A 15,856-nucleotide genomic window follows, 5' to 3' on the forward strand; every position below is an offset into this window, starting at 1 on the left:
ATGATCATAAGTGGATGAGAAGGTGTTCGACTGCAAGTAGGTGTGAATGTAAGATCATAATTTGTAAAAAGCGGGTAAGAAAAGGTAAGAATGTCCAACCATAAATTATCAAAAGCGGCAGCAGAGTTTCGGCTGGTATTTATCAATGTCTAGATAGATTTCAACAAAAAACAACGTTGTACTTTGCAGTAAAAGAAAGTGCAAATCAAAAGTTTTAGGAATCCGAGAATAAGCTTATTTTCATGAGTTCTGCACGATTTCGGATTTTATGTATAAAATGAATTCCTTCACGCAAACTAAGTTAACACTGCTTTGTCCTTCATATGTACCCATTTCTACATATATTTCAAGCATAAACTTTCTCATACTACCCTGAATGAGAAAGAGCCAAACTTGTGATTAAGCCATACGACCCTTTTGAGGAGTTCTGCATGGTTTGGGATTTTATCTATAAAATTAATTCCTTCACTCAAACTATGTTAAAACGGCTTTTACCTTCATATTTATCAATGTCTCGATAGATTTAAACAAAAAAACAACGTTGTACTTTGCAATAAAAGAAAGAGCAAATCAAAAGTTTTAGGAATCCGAGAATAAGCTTATTTTCATGAGTTCTGCACGATTTCGGATTTTATGTATAAAATGAATTCATTCACTCAAACCAAGTTAAAACTGCTTTTTCCTTCATATTTATCAATGTCTAGATCGACTCCAACAAAGAACAACATTGTATTTTGCAGTAGAAGAAAGAGCAAAACTGAAGGATCAGGAATCCGAGAATAAGCTTCTTTTCATACGTTCTGCATGATTTGGGATTTTATGTATAAAATGAATTCCTTCACTCAAACTAAGTTAACACTGCTTTGTCCTTCATATGTACCCATTTCTACATATATTTCAAGCATAAACTTCCTCATACTACCCTGAATGAGAAAGAGCCACACTTGTGATTAAGCCATACGCCCCTTTTGAGGAGTTCTGCATGATTTGGGATTTTATCTATAAAATCAATTCCTTCACTCAACCTATGTTAAAACGGCTTTTACCTTGATATTTATCAATGTCTCGATAGATTTAAACAAAAAAACAACGTTGTACTTTGCAGTAAAAGAAAGAGCCAATCAAAAGTTTTAGGAATCCGAGAATAAGCTTATTTTCATGAGTTCTGCACGATTTCGGATTTTATGTATAAAATGAATTCATTCACTCAAACCAAGTTAAAACTGCTTTTTGATTCATATTTATCAATGTCTAGATCGACTTCAACAAAGAAAAACATTGTATTTTGCAGTAGAAGAAAGAGCAAAACTGAAGTTTCCTGAACTGATCAGGAATCCGAGAATAAGCTTATTTTCTTATGGGCAAGTGGGAACTGCTTTGTCCATATTTATCAATGTGTAGATGGATTTCAACTTCTTCTACTGCAAAGTCCAATGTTTTTCTTTGTTGAAGTCGATCTAGACATTGATGAATATGGAAGGACAAAGCAGTTTTAACTTAGTTTGAGCAAAGCAATTCATTTTATAGCAAAATCCGAAATCGTGCAGAACTCATGAAAGCAGGCTTATACTCGGATTCCTGAAACTTTAGATTTGCTCTTTCTTTTACTGCAAAGTACAACGTTGTTTCTTTGTTTAAATCTTTCTAGACATGGTAAATATGAAGGACAAATCAGTTTTAACATAGTTTGAGTGAAGTAATGCATTTTATAAGCAAAATCCCAAATCATGCAGAACTCACGAAAAGCTTTTTCTCGCTTTTCACTGCTTTTTACAAACTTTGGTCGGACGTTCACACCTTCTTGCATCCGAACACCTCCGCTTCCGCTTTTGATGATGTATATTCGGGCATTCGAACCTTTTATTACCCGCTTTTTACAAACCATTGTCGGACTTTCACACCTTCTTGCAGCCGAACACCACCTCTACCGCTTTTGATGATATATGGTTCAGTATTCTTACCTTTTCTAACACATTTTTCAGCAATTATGGTCGGACATTCACACCTACTCACAGCTGGACACCTCCGCTCCCGCTTTTGATCATACAATGTCGGGACATCGCTCCTTGTCTTACCAGCTTTTTACAAACTTTAGTCGAACATTCACACCTTTTTGCAGCTGAACACCTCCGCTCCCGCTTTTGATGATGTATAGTCGGGCTTTCAAGCCTTTTCTTAACCGGTTTTTACAAATTATGGTTGGACATTCAGACCTTGCAGCCGAACACCTCCGCTCTCTCTTTTGATCATACATTGTCGGGCATTCGCTCCTTGTCTTACCCGCTTTTTACAAACTATAGTCAGACATTCACACCTTGCAGCTGAACCTCCGCTCCCTGTTTTGATCATGTATGGTCTGGCAATACTACCTTTTCTTCCCCCGTTTGTGAGTAATTATGGCTGGACATTCACACCTACTTGCAGTCGAACAGCTCTGCTCCCACTTTTGATTATGTTTGGTTGGATATTCGAACCTTTTCTTAACTGCTTTTTACAAACCATGGTCGGACTTTCACACCCTCTTATAGCCGAACAACTCCGCTCCCGCTATTGATTTTGTACAGTCGGGTATTTTAACCTTTTCTTACCCGCTTTTTACCAACTATGGTTGGACATTCACACCATCTTACAGCGGAACACCTCCGCTCCCGCTTTTTATGGTGTTTTGTCGGGCATTCGAACCTTTTCTTACCCGCTATTTACAAACTATGGTAGGACATTCAAACTTTCGTGTATCCGAAAACCTCCGCTCTCTCTTTTGATCATACATTGTCGGACATTCGCACCTTTTCTTACCCGCTTTTTACAAACCATGGTTGGACTGTCACACCTTCTTGTAGCCGAACACATCCGCTCCCGCTATTGATTGTGTACAGTCGGGTATATTAACCTTTTCTTACCCGCTTTTTACCAAGTATGGTTGGACATTCACACCTTCGTACAGCGGAACACCTCCGCTCCCTCTTTTGATGGTGTATGTTCGGGCATTCAAACCTTTTCTTACCCGCTTTTTCCAAACTATGGTCGGCTATTCACAGCTTCCTCTCCACCATACTTGTATGGTGGGATATTCACACCCACTTGCATCCGAAGACCTCCGCCCCAAATTTTGTTGATATTTAGTCGGACATTCGCACCTTACCCGCTTTTGGCAAACTATGGCCTTCTTGCAGCCAAACACCTCTGATCTCGCTTTTGATGATGTAAGGTTGGGCATTCAGACCTTGCTTCACCTGCTTTTCACCAAATATAGTCGGACATTCACACATTCTTGCAGCCGAACACTTCCGCTCCACCTTTTAGTCTTCTATCACACCTTTTTTTCACCGCATTTTATACATTATGGTCGGAAATTTTCAACCACTCTCATCCGAAGACCTCTCCTCCCGCTTTTGTTAATATATTTGAACTTTAGTTTGACATTCAAACCTTCTTGCAGCTGAACCACCTCCGCTCCCTGTTTTGATCATATATGGTCTGGCTACTACCTTTTCTTACCCGTTTGTGAGTAATTATGGCTGGACATTCACACCTACTTGCAGCCGAACACAACCTCTCTCGCTTTTAATGATGTATGGACCGGCATTTTTACCTTTTCTAACACATTTTTCAGCAATTATGGTCGGAGATTCACACCTACTCACAGCCGAACAACTCCGCTCCCGCATTTGATGATGTATAGTCGGGCATTCTCACCCTTTCTCATCAGCTTTTTGCAAATTATGATCTGACATTCACACCTACTTGCAGTCGAACAGCTCTGCTCCCGCTTTTGATTATGTTTGGTTGGATATTCGAACCTTTTCTTAACTTCTTTTTACATATTTTGGTTGGACGTTCACACCTTCTTGTAGCCGAACACTTCCACTCCTGCTTTTGATGATGTATGGTTGGGCATTCACACCTTTTTTTTGCCCATTTTTCAGGAATTATGGGTGGACATTCACACCTTGCAGCTGAACACCTCCTATCCCACTTATGATCATGTGCGGTTTGATTTTCGAAAAGTTTCTTTCATGTTTTCTAGCAATTATTGATGGACATGTAGACCTTCTTGCAGCTGAACACCTCCGCTCCCGCTTTTGATCATACATTGTCAGGCATTCGCACCTTGACTTACCCACTTTTTACAAACTTTAGTCGAACAGTCACACCTTTTTGCAGCCGAACACCACCTCTCCCGCTTTTGATGATGTATGGTCCAGCATTCTTACCTTTTCTAACACATTCTTCAGCAATTATGGTCGGACATTCACACCTACTCAGAGCCGAACACCTCCGCTCCCGCATTTGATGGTCTATAGTCGGGCATTCTACAGCGGAAAAGACTCATTCTTATGTTTGGTTAGATATTCGAACCTTTTCTTAACTGCTTTTTACGAACTTTTGTCGGACGTTCACAATATCTTGCAGCCGAACACCTCCGCTTCCGCTTTTGATGGTGTATATTCGGGCATACGAACCTTTTCTTACCCGCTTTTTACAAACCAAGGTCGGACTTTCACACCTTCTCGTAGCTGAACAACTCCGCTCCCTCTTTTGATTGTGTACAGTCGGGTAATTTAACCTTTTCTTACCCGCTTTTTACCATCTATGGTTGGACATTCACACCGTCTTACAGCGGAACACCTCCGCTCCCTCTTTTGATGATGTATGGTTAAGCATTCGCACCTTTTCTTACCCATTTTTCAGTAATTATGGGTAGACATTCACACCTTCTTGCAGCTGAACACCTCCTCTCCTGCTTATGATCATGTGCAGTTTGATATTCGAAAATTTTCTTTCATGTTTTCTAGCAATTATTGATGGACATTCAGACCGTCTTGAAGCTGAACACCTCCGCTCCCACTTTTGATGGTGTATAGTCGGGCTTTCGAGCCTTTTCTTCCCCGGTTTTTACAAATTATGGTTGGACATTCAGACCTTCTTGCAGCCGAAAACCTCCACTCCCTCTTTTGATCATAGATTGTCGGGCATTCGCACCTTTTCTTACCCGCTTTTTACAAACCATGGTCGGACTTTCATACCTTCTTGTAGCCGAACAACTCCGCTCCCGCTATTGATTGTGTACAGTCGGGTATTTTAACCTTTTCTTACCCGCTTTTTACCAACTATTGTTGGACATTCACACCGTCTTACAGCGGAACACCTCCGCTCCCTCTTTTGATGGTGTATGTTCGGGCACTCGAACCTTTTCTTACCCGCTTTTTACAAACTATGGTCAGACATTCAAAGCTTCTTGTAGCCGAACACATCCACTCCTGCTTTTGATGATGGGTATTCAAACCTACTTGTTGCCCGCTTTTCATTAATTATGGGTGGACATACACACCTTGTCGCAGCCAAACACCTCCGCTCCCTGTTTTGATCATGTATGATTGGACATTCGCACCTTTTCTCACCCGATTTTTACTATGGTGAGCCATTCACAGCTTCCTCTCCACCATCCTTGTATGGTGGGATATTCACACCCACTTGCATCCGAAGACCTCCGCCCCCACTTTTGTTGATATTTAGTCGGTCATTCGCAGCTTACCCGCTTTTGCCAAACTATGGCCTTCTTGCAGCCAAACACCTCTGATCTCGTTTTTGATGATGTAAGGTTGGGCATTCAGACCTTGCTTCACCTGCTTTTCACCAAATATAGTCGAACAGTCACACCTTCTTGCAGCCGAACACTTCTGCTCCACCTTTTAGTGTTCTATGGGGTATTCACACCTTTTTTTTCACCGCATTTTATTGATTATGGTTGGAAATTCTTACCCACTCTTATCCGAAGACCTCTCCTCCTGCTTTTGTTAATATATAGTCGGGCATTCAAACCTTTTCTTACCCGCTTTTTACAAATTATGGTCGAACATTCACACCTACTTGCAGCCGAACACCTCCGCTCCCGCTTTTGATGGTGTATAGTCGGGCTTTCGAGCCTTTTCTTCCCCGGTTTTTACAAATTATGGTTGTACATTCAGACCTTGCAGCTGAACCACCTCCGCTCCCTGTTTTGATAATGTATGGTCTGGCAATACTACCTTTTCTTACCGGTTTGTGAGTAATTATGGCTGGACATTCACACCTACTTGCAGCCGAACACCACTTTTCCCGCTTTTGATGATGTATGGTCCGGCATTCTAGTCTTTTCTAACACATTTTTCAGCAATTATGGTTTGACATTCACACCTACTCACAGCCGAACACTTCCGCTCCCGCATTTGATGGTGTATAGTCGGGCATTCTCACCCTTTCTTATCAGCTTTTTGCAAATTATGATCTGACATTCACACCTACTTGCAGTCGAACAGCTCTGCTCCCGCTTTTGATTATGTTTGGTTGGATATTCGAAACTTTTCTTCACTGCTTTTTACAAACTTTGGTCGGACGTTCACACCTTCTTGCAGCCGAACACCTCCGCTTCCGCTTTTGATGGTATATATTCGGGCATTCGAACCTTTTCTTACCCGCTTTTTACAAACCATGGTCGGACTTTCACACCTTCTTGTAGCCGAACAACTCCGCTCCCGCTATTGATTGTGTACAGTCGGGTATTTTAACCTTTTCTTACCCGCTTTTTACCAACTATTGTTGGACATTCACACCGTCTTACAGCGGAACACCTCCGCTCCCTCTTTTGATGGTGTATGTTCGGGCATTCGAACCTTTTCTTACCCGCATTTTACGAACTATGGTCGGACATTCAAACCTTCTTTTAGCCGAACACATCCACTCCTGCTTTTTATGATGTATGGTTGAGCATTCGCACCTTTTCTTACCCATTTTTTACAAACTATGGTCGGACATTCACACCTTCTTGCAGCTGAACACCTCCTCTCCCGCTTATGATGATGTGTGGTTTGATATTCGAAAATTTTCTTTCATGTTTTCTAGCAATTATTGATGGACATTCAGACCTTCTTGCAGCTGAACACCTCCGCTCCCGCTTTTGATGATGTATAGTCGGGCTTTCGAGCCTTTTCTTCCCCGGTTTTTACAAAATTATTGTTGGACATTCAGACCTTCTTGCAGCCGAAAACGTCCGCTCCCTCTTTTGATCATACATTGTCGGGCATTCGCACCTTCTCTTACCCGCTTTTTACCAACTATGGTCAGACATTCACACCTTCTTACAGTGGAACACCTCTGCTCCCTCTTTTGATGGTGTATGTTCGGGCATTCGAACCTTTTCTTACCCGCTTTTTACAAACTATGGTCGGACATTAAAACCTTCTTGTAGCCGAACACATCCACTCCTGCTTTTGATGATGTATGGTTGGGCATTTGTACCTTTTCTTACCCATTTTGCAGTAATTATGGGTGGACATTCACACCTTTTTGCATTTTAACACCTCCTCTCCTCTTATGATCATGTGCGGTTTGATATTCGAAAATTCTCTTCCATGTTTTCTAGCAATTATTGATGGACATTCAGACCTTCTTGCAGCTGAACACCTCCGCTCCAGCTGTTGATGGTGTATAGTCGGGCTTTCGAGCCTTTTCTTCCCCGATTTTTACAAATTATGGATGGACATTCAGACCTTCTATCAGCCGAAAACCTCCGCTCCCTCCTTTGATGGTGTATGTTCGGGCATTCGAACCTTTTCTTACCCGCTTTTTACAAACTATGGTCAGACATTCAAACCTTCTTGTAGCCGAACACATCCACTCCTGCTTTTGATGATGGGTATTCAAACCTACTTGTTGCCCGCTTTTCATTAATTATGGGTGGACATACACACCTTGTCGCAGCCAAACACCTCCGCTCCCTGTTAGGATCATGTATGGTTGGGCATTCGTACCTTTTCTTACCCATTTTGCAGTAATTATGGGTGGACATTCACACCTTCTTGCATTTGAACACCTCCTCTCCCGCTTATGATCATGTGCGGTTTGATATTCGAAAATTCTCTTCCATGTTTTCTAGCAATTATTGATGGACATTCAGACCTTCTTGCAGCTGAACACCTCCGCTCCAGCTGTTGATGGTGTATAGTCGGGCTTTCGAGCCTTTTCTTCCCAGATTTTTACAAAATATGGATGGACATTCAGACCTTGTTTCAGCCGAAAACCTCCGCTCCCTCTTTTGATCATACATTGTCGGGCATTCGCACCTTTTCTTACCCGCTTTTTACAAACCATGGTCGGACTTTCACACCTTTTAGTAGCGGAACAACTCTGCTCCCGCTATTGATTGTGTACAATCGGGTATTTTAACCTTTTCTTACCTGCTTTTTGCCAACTATGGTCGGACATTCACACCTTCTTACAGCGGAACACCTCCGCTCCCTCCTTTGATGGTGTATGTTCGGGCATTCGAACCTTTTCTTACCCGCTTTTTACAAACTATGGTCAGACATTCACACCTTCTTGCAGCCGAACACTTCCGCTCTACCTTTTAGTGTTCTATGGGGTATTCACACCTTTTTTTTCACCGCATTTTATAGATTATGGTTGTAAATTCTCACCCACTCTTATCCGAAGACCTCTCCTCCTGCTTTGGTTAATATATAGTCAGGCATTTGAACCTTTTCTTACCCGCTTTTTACAAATTATGGTCGAACATTCACACCTACTTGCAGCCGAACACCTCCGCTCCCGCTTTTGATGGTGTATAGTCGGGCTTTCGAGCCTTTTCTTCCCCGGTTTTTACAAATCATGGTTGGACATTCAGACCTTGCAGCCGAAAACCTCCGCTCCCTCTTTTGATCATACATTGTCAGGCATTCGACAATGCCTGCAACTTGCAGCCGAATACTTCCGCTCCACCTTTTAGTGATGTATGGTTGGCATTTGCACCTTTTCTTACCCTTTCTTACCCTACTGATTGCTTAAGATTAAGTTGTTTTTTCTCAAACTACAACATTTTTTTAATTGTTGAAACTTGATTTGAAGTGGATAAATAAGGAGGACAAACAGTTTTAAGTCAGGCTGATAGAAGGAATTAATTTTATAGCAAAATCTGTATTTCGTCATATGTCGAGAGATGCTTATTGCTGAAGAAGTTCTTTCTCATTCTACAAAGTACAACGTTGTTTATCGTTGAAACTTGATTAGACATGAATAAATATGAAGGACAAAGCAGTCTTAACTTGGTTTGAGTTAATGAATTTGTTTTATAGGAGAATCCGAATTCGTGCATAACTCATAAAATGGAGCTTATTTTCGGATTCCTGAAGAATGAGTCTGGTTCTTTCTCATAATACAAAGTTTGTTGTTTATTGTTGAAACTTCATCAGAAGTGAAGAAATAAATGAATGCCTATCAACAGTGAAGGAATTCATTTTATAGCAAAATCCGAAATCGTGAAGAACTCATGAAAGTAAGCTTATTCTCGGATTCCTGAAACTTTAGATTTGCTCTTTCTTTTACTGCAAAGTACAACGTTGTTTTTTTTGTTTAAATCTTTCTAGACATGGTAAATATTAAGGACAAAGCAGTTTTCACATAGTTTGAGTGAAGGAATTCATTTTATAGATAAAATCCCAAGAGTCTGCTGAGAAAAGAGAGTGAATGCGAAGTAGACTTTAACACGGCTATGGGAGCGAGCCGAGTGTGGGCTAACCGTGAGAATTGCTTGAAAGAAACGAGACACCGAATGAGCGATCAGAACAAAGCCTCAATACGGGATTCTCGTGGTGTTTTTGTTGCTGCCTTGTCTTTTGCACAGAGTAAAACACAAGGCAGCCATCGAATAGGGCCCGATTGTTCCTAGTTGGTCAGCCGAGGAGCAAGGGGGGGGGGAGCAAGCGTCTCAACCAAGCAAAGCTCACCATGGGGAAGGTGGCTATGCCAACTAGCCTGATGCCCTGCTCCCGCAGTGACGGATAATCGTACTCTGGTTTCTCTTCATAACGTACAAGTCTTTCGCCTTTTACTAAAGATTTCTGTGGAGAGAAGAACTAATGAGTTGTTTCTATTTTTGGCAGGCTTTACCTTTCCAGGTGAAGCCCTTTCTGTCTGTGCAAAAGAAATCTTCTTACTGTGCAGAGTGACTTCTCTGAGTAGAGTCGCCTTACTTGTTGCGACTGTGCCGATGTTCGAAGCTGGAGTGCAAAGTTGTTGCTTGAATGGTGCTTGCTGGAGCGTGCGGGAGTGCAAAGTTATACCATTTAAAAGGGCTGAAGAGTGCTCAGTGCAGCGGGTGGGCGACACTCTGGCCACCTTGAAAACCGAGGTTACATCCACTACCAGGGGCAGCCCAAGTTCTGCCGCAAGTGTGGTGAGCATGGGCACCTGGTTGAGGCTTGTACCAAGGTGTTATGTGGGAAGAGCAGAGAAATTGGGCAAACTTTTGGAGAGTGTCCAAATGGCAGGAAATGTAATCTCTGTGGAGAATTAAATCACCTCTTCAGAGATTGCCCTAAATCTTTTGCCAACAAATTAAAGACGGTAAAGCCACAGTCAAGCCAACAAAGAGAAGGACCAAAGGTGGCAGTTGGTGAACAAAGTGAAGAGGTTGACCCAATAAATTCAAACTTCCCGCCAAAAGCTTGGATTGGAAGTGAGGAGCAAAAAGGGGAGGGGCCTGTAGAGGCCTCACCACTCAGTGTTGAAGTCTGTGAGAATTCACAGGCAGAGGGTGGAGCTACGCTAAATGAGGAGGAAGAGCAGACAGGTGAGTCTAGTGAAGATACTCACCTCCCCGAAGGTCAACAGCCGAAGAGGACGGCATATGAGCCTCTGATTCCCCAGTGGTATCAGAGAAGAGGGGAAGGGTTAGGTCCCTTTCAGACAGTTCTTCAGTGGAAGAACCTAGAGTCTTCCCCTCCGACTCACCAAATGAGGTCTCCTTTTTAACTTCAGCTCTGCAATCAACCCCCAGGGACTCAAAGTTAAATGCAACATTGCGTCAGAGGCCAACACCGAGAGTCCGAAAAGGAAATATAGATCACCCTACTCACTTTTCACCTAAAGAAATGAAGGAAGAGCTAGTTTCCCAAGAAATAACCTGTGTGTAATTTGTTTTGATAACTTAGAAAAACGAAAATGACATACCTACTTTCCTTTATGCTTTTAATGGTTCTCACCTTCTCAACACTAAATGTGAGAAGTGTGAAATCAAAGACAAGAGCCCAGAGTATTTTATCCTTCTTAGACTCCATAAAATCAGATGTGTTTTTAATACAAGAATGTGGACTACCTTTTTTAAAAAACCATAGACAATGGGAGGAAATGTGGCCCCATTTATCGATATGGAGTGGCTCAAATCAAAATAAAAATGATGGTGTGGCCATTCTAATTAAAAATCCGCATGTTCTGGTGAAAGGTAGCACAGTGGTGAGAGACGGACGGGCACTTTTAGCACACTTGAATTTTATGGGGCAAGACTTTAACCTCTTAAATATTTATGGTTTCAATGGAAAAAATGAAAGGTATGACCTTTTAGAAGATATACAGCTTTACATGCTAGGGCAAGTACCTTTAGTTGTAGGAGGGGATTTTAACTGTATCTTGAGCAGGAAAGATAGAAAAAGAGCAGGGGTAGATTTTAAAGTGGATAAGACTTCGATTTTACTTCAGGGCATATGCAGGGATTTTAAGCTTACTGACTGTTTTAAAACCATGCATCCCAGAGAGGAGGGCTTCACCTGGTTTAGTCATGATGGCACCAGAGCCTCTCGCATTGATTATTTCTTTACTAGAGATTGCCCACCCACTGATGTTAGATTAACCCCTGTTTTCTTTTCAGACCACCTTATGCTCTCCTGCACCCTTTCACCCCCTTCTGGTGTGACGGTAGGAAGTGGTCTGTGGAAACTCAACTGTTCCCTGTTGGAGGATGAAATCATAGTCAGTCAGTACAGGGAATGTTATAAAGAGTGGCAGACCCTTCAAGACCTCTACGAAACACATGCACAATGGTGGGAAATGGTGAAGGAAACGACCCAGACTTTTTTTAAACAGCAAGGTAAACGTAAAAAAAGGAAAGAGGATAGATGTATGATGGGACTACATAAACGCTTACAGCGCTACTTTAAACTAAATCAGTGTGGCATAGACTTTAAAGAAGAAATCAAAGATGTCAAAAAGGAAATGTCAGTTTTAGCAGAAATAAAGAGTAAAGGAATTTTTGTAAGAAGCAGGGAGCAGGAAATTGAGGAAGGTGAAAAAGAAAGAAAGTTATAAATAAAAAGGAGTGTAATCAAAATCTAAAAAGAGAAGATGGGTTTTTAACAAAATCCACACAAGAGATGATTGAAACTGTACATACCTTTTATAGTAACATGTACAAAGAGAAACCAGTGCACTTGGAAACATCGGCAGAAATCTTAAAATTCGTTGACAAAACCGTAAAAGAGAATGCACACTTGACACAGAATTTTACTGCTTTAGAGTTAAAAAAATGCCTAACAGGTTTTAAGAGAAGTCGAGCTCCGGGTTTAGACGGGCTTCCTGCAGAATTCTATCTGACCTATTGGGACCTTTTATCATCAGACATTTTAGATGTTTTTAAAGATTTTGAAAAACTCGACCGACTGCCTGACAGTTTTAGAGTGGGAATAGTGACTCTACTTTATAAAAAAAATGATAAGAGTGACCTAAAGAATTGGAGGCCAATCACACTTTTAAACTTTGACTGTAAACTTTTTAGCAAGGTTTTAGCGACACGGATGTCCTCTGTTTTAGAGGAGGTAATTCACCCAGACCAAGCTTGTGCCATCTCAGGGAGACAACTCACCGACAGCCTCGTACTGATTCGAGACATCATTGATTACGCTAGAGACAGAAACACCCGACTTGTCATCTTAAATTTAGACTTTGAAAAAGCATTTGATCGGGTCTCGCATCAATATCTCTTTCAGGTGTTGCAGCCATCGAAAAGGGCCCGATTGTTCCTACTTGGTGAGCTTTGCTTGGTTGAGACGCTTGCCCCCCCCCCCCCCCCCCCCCCCCCCCCCTGCTCCTCGGCTGACCAAGTAGAAACAATCTATTCGATGGCTGCCTTGTCTTTTACTCTGTGCAAAAGACAAGGCAGCCACAAACACCACGGGAACACCGTATTGAGGCTTTGTTCTGACCACTCATTCGGTGTCGCGTTTCTTTCAAGCAATTCTCCCGGTTAGCCCGCACTCGGCTCGCTCCCAGAGCCGTGTTAAAGTCCACTTCGCATTCACTCTCTTTTCTCAGCAGATTAAAAGAAAGTTTCATCTTGGGCTCCCTGAAACTTCCATCCTGCACCGCTGTTTGCTTTTTCACAAGAGCAGAGGAGAGCGCACCGTTCCCAGCGGCACTGCAGTACCGGGTCGAGGCTTGGAGTGAACGGAGCAAGCTTCTTTTTCAACTCCTATTCTTAAAAATCCATTTAATATGTTGTCCTCGTATAGAGGACATATTAAACTGATAAGAACAGATACTACACTTGATCTTAGCCAAAAGGCCGAGAAGCGATAACTGTCCACTGTTTCAGGTCCGAGGGCCCTTGCTGGCACAATGCGCACTTGTAGCAGTGTTCTTTTTATGGCCATAGGTGGCCAGAGGGTCACGTTGCACCTCCGCCCACCCGCTGCACTGAGCACTCTTCAGCCCTTTTAAATGGTATAACTTTGCACTCCCGCATGCTCCAGCAAGCACCATTCAAGCAACAACTTTGCACTCCAGCTTCGAACATCGGCACAGTCGCAACAAGTAAGGCGACTCTACTCAGAGAAGTCACTCTGCAAAGTAGCAAGATTTCTTTTGCACAGACAGAAAGGGCTTCACCCGCAAAGGTAAAGCCTGCCAATAATAGAAACAACTCATTAGTGCTGCTCTCCACGGAAGTCTTTAGTAAAAGGCGAAAGACTTGTATGTTATGAAGAGAAACCAGAGTACGATTATCCGTCACTGCGGGAGCAGGGCATCAGGCTAGTTGCCATAGCCACCTTCCCCATGGTGAGCTTTGCTTGGTTGAGACGCTTGCTCCCCCCCTTGCTCCTCAGCTGACCAAGTAGGAACAATCGGGCCCTATTCGATGGCTGCCTTGTCTTTTACTCTATGCAAGAGACAAGGCAGCAACAAAAACACCACGAGAATCCCGTATTGAGGCTTTGTTCTGACCGCTCATTCGGTGTCGCGTTTCTTTCAAGCAATTCTCCCGGTTAGCCGACACTCGGCTCGCTCCCATAGCCGTGTTAAAGTCTACTTCGCATTCACTCTCTTTTCTCTGCAGACTCTTGGGATTTTATCTATAAAATGAATTCCTTCACTCAAACTATGTTAAAACTGCTTTGTCGTTCATATTTACCATGTCTAGAAAGATTTAAACAAAAAAAAACAACGTTGTACTTTGCAGTAAAAGAAAGAGCAAATCTAAAGTTTCAGGAATCCGAGAATAAGCTTACTTTCATGAGTGCTTCACGATTTCGGATTTTGCTATAAAATGAATTCCTTCACTCAAACTAAATTAAAACTACTAAACCGCTAATCTGTTACATGTAAGGCAGATGTCAAATTCACCGAAATAGGATCTAAGGGTATTCGGCCAATCGAGCTGTAGCAGCTTCGGTAAAAGAGTATAAGTTGAATAGTTTGTGAATAAAGGTGTGCGCACACATAGTGAGCTGTAGGAAAATAGGCAGGGAGCAATGCCGGCTGGGGTATATGTTCTTGTATGTTGTCTGACTGTTTGATTTGAATGTGTTGTGTAAGTGTCCTGTTGAATGTTTGGGCTTTGACACTTCACTGTGGTTGTTAACTGTGTGGTGTGTCCTGAAATGTTATATGTTTGGGCTGTGTGACATGCTTAATGCTTGTCAGTAGCTACCCACTTATTCATATATAGCAACTGACAACATAAGAAGTCTGGACATACTTTGATAGTAGTTGTAGAAGTATCCTTATTAATAATAGATAAACTAATTCATAGTGATAGAACAGTAGATGAACAGGTGCCTGCACATGTCTCACGAAAATAAAATGGGTGTATGATTGCTGACGGCAGAGCAATACTGCCAAACTTATGAGTTCTTGTGGCAAACTTGATTCAGTGTCTTGACGTGTATACGCTGTTTCGCTGACTTGATTGTCACAAGAAACAAAATGTGTTTGATAAGATCCGACCATTTTATTACGGGAGGATCAGTATGTATGGATTCTGATGTGACTGATAAACCCATTCGTATCGTAAGCATAATCTAATACGTGAGACAACGCCCTGGCACACAATCAAAAAAAAAAAAGAGAGAGCGGTTTTGTGTCCCCACAGTCTATAATGTAGAAAAGAGAGAAAAAAGCCTTTCTGATTTGGTGTGTGTGCTCACAGTGCAGAGTGTAGAGAAAAGAGAGAAAAGAAAGCCGTTTTGGTGTCACGGGTGTTGTGACTTACACACACACATTTCTGAATTGAGAAAGGAAATTATTTTAGAGGAAGCACTAGAGTTTAGATCCCACATTTGTTGATAGGCATTCATTTATTTCTTCACTTCTGATGAAGTTTCAACAATAAACAACAAACTTTGTATTATGAGAAAGAACCAGACTCATTCTTCAGGAATCCGAAAATAAGCTCTATTTTACGAGTTATGCACGAATTCGGATTCTCCTATAAAACGAATTCCTTAACTCTAACCAAGTTAAGACTGCTTTGTCCTTCATATTTATTCATGTCTAATCAAGTTTCAACGATAAACAACGTTGTACTTTGTACTTCTTCAGCAATAAGCATCTCTCGACATATGACGAAATACAGATTTTGCTATAAAATTAATTCCTTCTATCAGCCTGACTTAAAACTGTTTGTCCTCCTTATTTATCCACTTCAAATCAAGTTTCAACAATTAAAAAAATGTTGTAGTTTGAGAAAAAACAACTTAATCTTAAGCAATCAGTAGGGTAAGAAAGGGTAAGAAAAGGTGCAAATGCCAACCATACATCACTAAAAGGTGGA

General features: G+C 41.7%; 3 non-coding genes across 3 annotated transcripts; 1 reads left to right on the forward strand and 2 right to left on the reverse strand.

The window, feature by feature from the left end:
* Positions 1-9,821: 9,821 nt before the first annotated feature.
* Positions 9,822-9,938, forward strand: LOC140287109 (U5 spliceosomal RNA). Its single transcript, XR_011911467.1, has one exon. It is a non-coding gene; the product is annotated as a U5 spliceosomal RNA (small nuclear RNA).
* A 3,259-nt stretch (positions 9,939-13,197) lies between these two features.
* Positions 13,198-13,381, reverse strand: LOC140287104 (U2 spliceosomal RNA). The gene has a single exon (XR_011911464.1). It is a non-coding gene; the product is annotated as a U2 spliceosomal RNA (small nuclear RNA).
* Positions 13,382-13,689: 308 nt separating this feature from the next.
* On the reverse strand, positions 13,690-13,803 carry LOC140287110 (U5 spliceosomal RNA). The gene has a single exon (XR_011911469.1). It is a non-coding gene; the product is annotated as a U5 spliceosomal RNA (small nuclear RNA).
* Positions 13,804-15,856: the final 2,053 nt, after the last annotated feature.

This window comes from Leuresthes tenuis, unplaced genomic scaffold, assembly GCF_036924035.1.
Source record: "Leuresthes tenuis unplaced genomic scaffold, fLeuTen1.0.hap1 SCAF_110, whole genome shotgun sequence".
Lineage (NCBI taxonomy): Eukaryota > Metazoa > Chordata > Actinopteri > Atheriniformes > Atherinopsidae > Leuresthes > Leuresthes tenuis.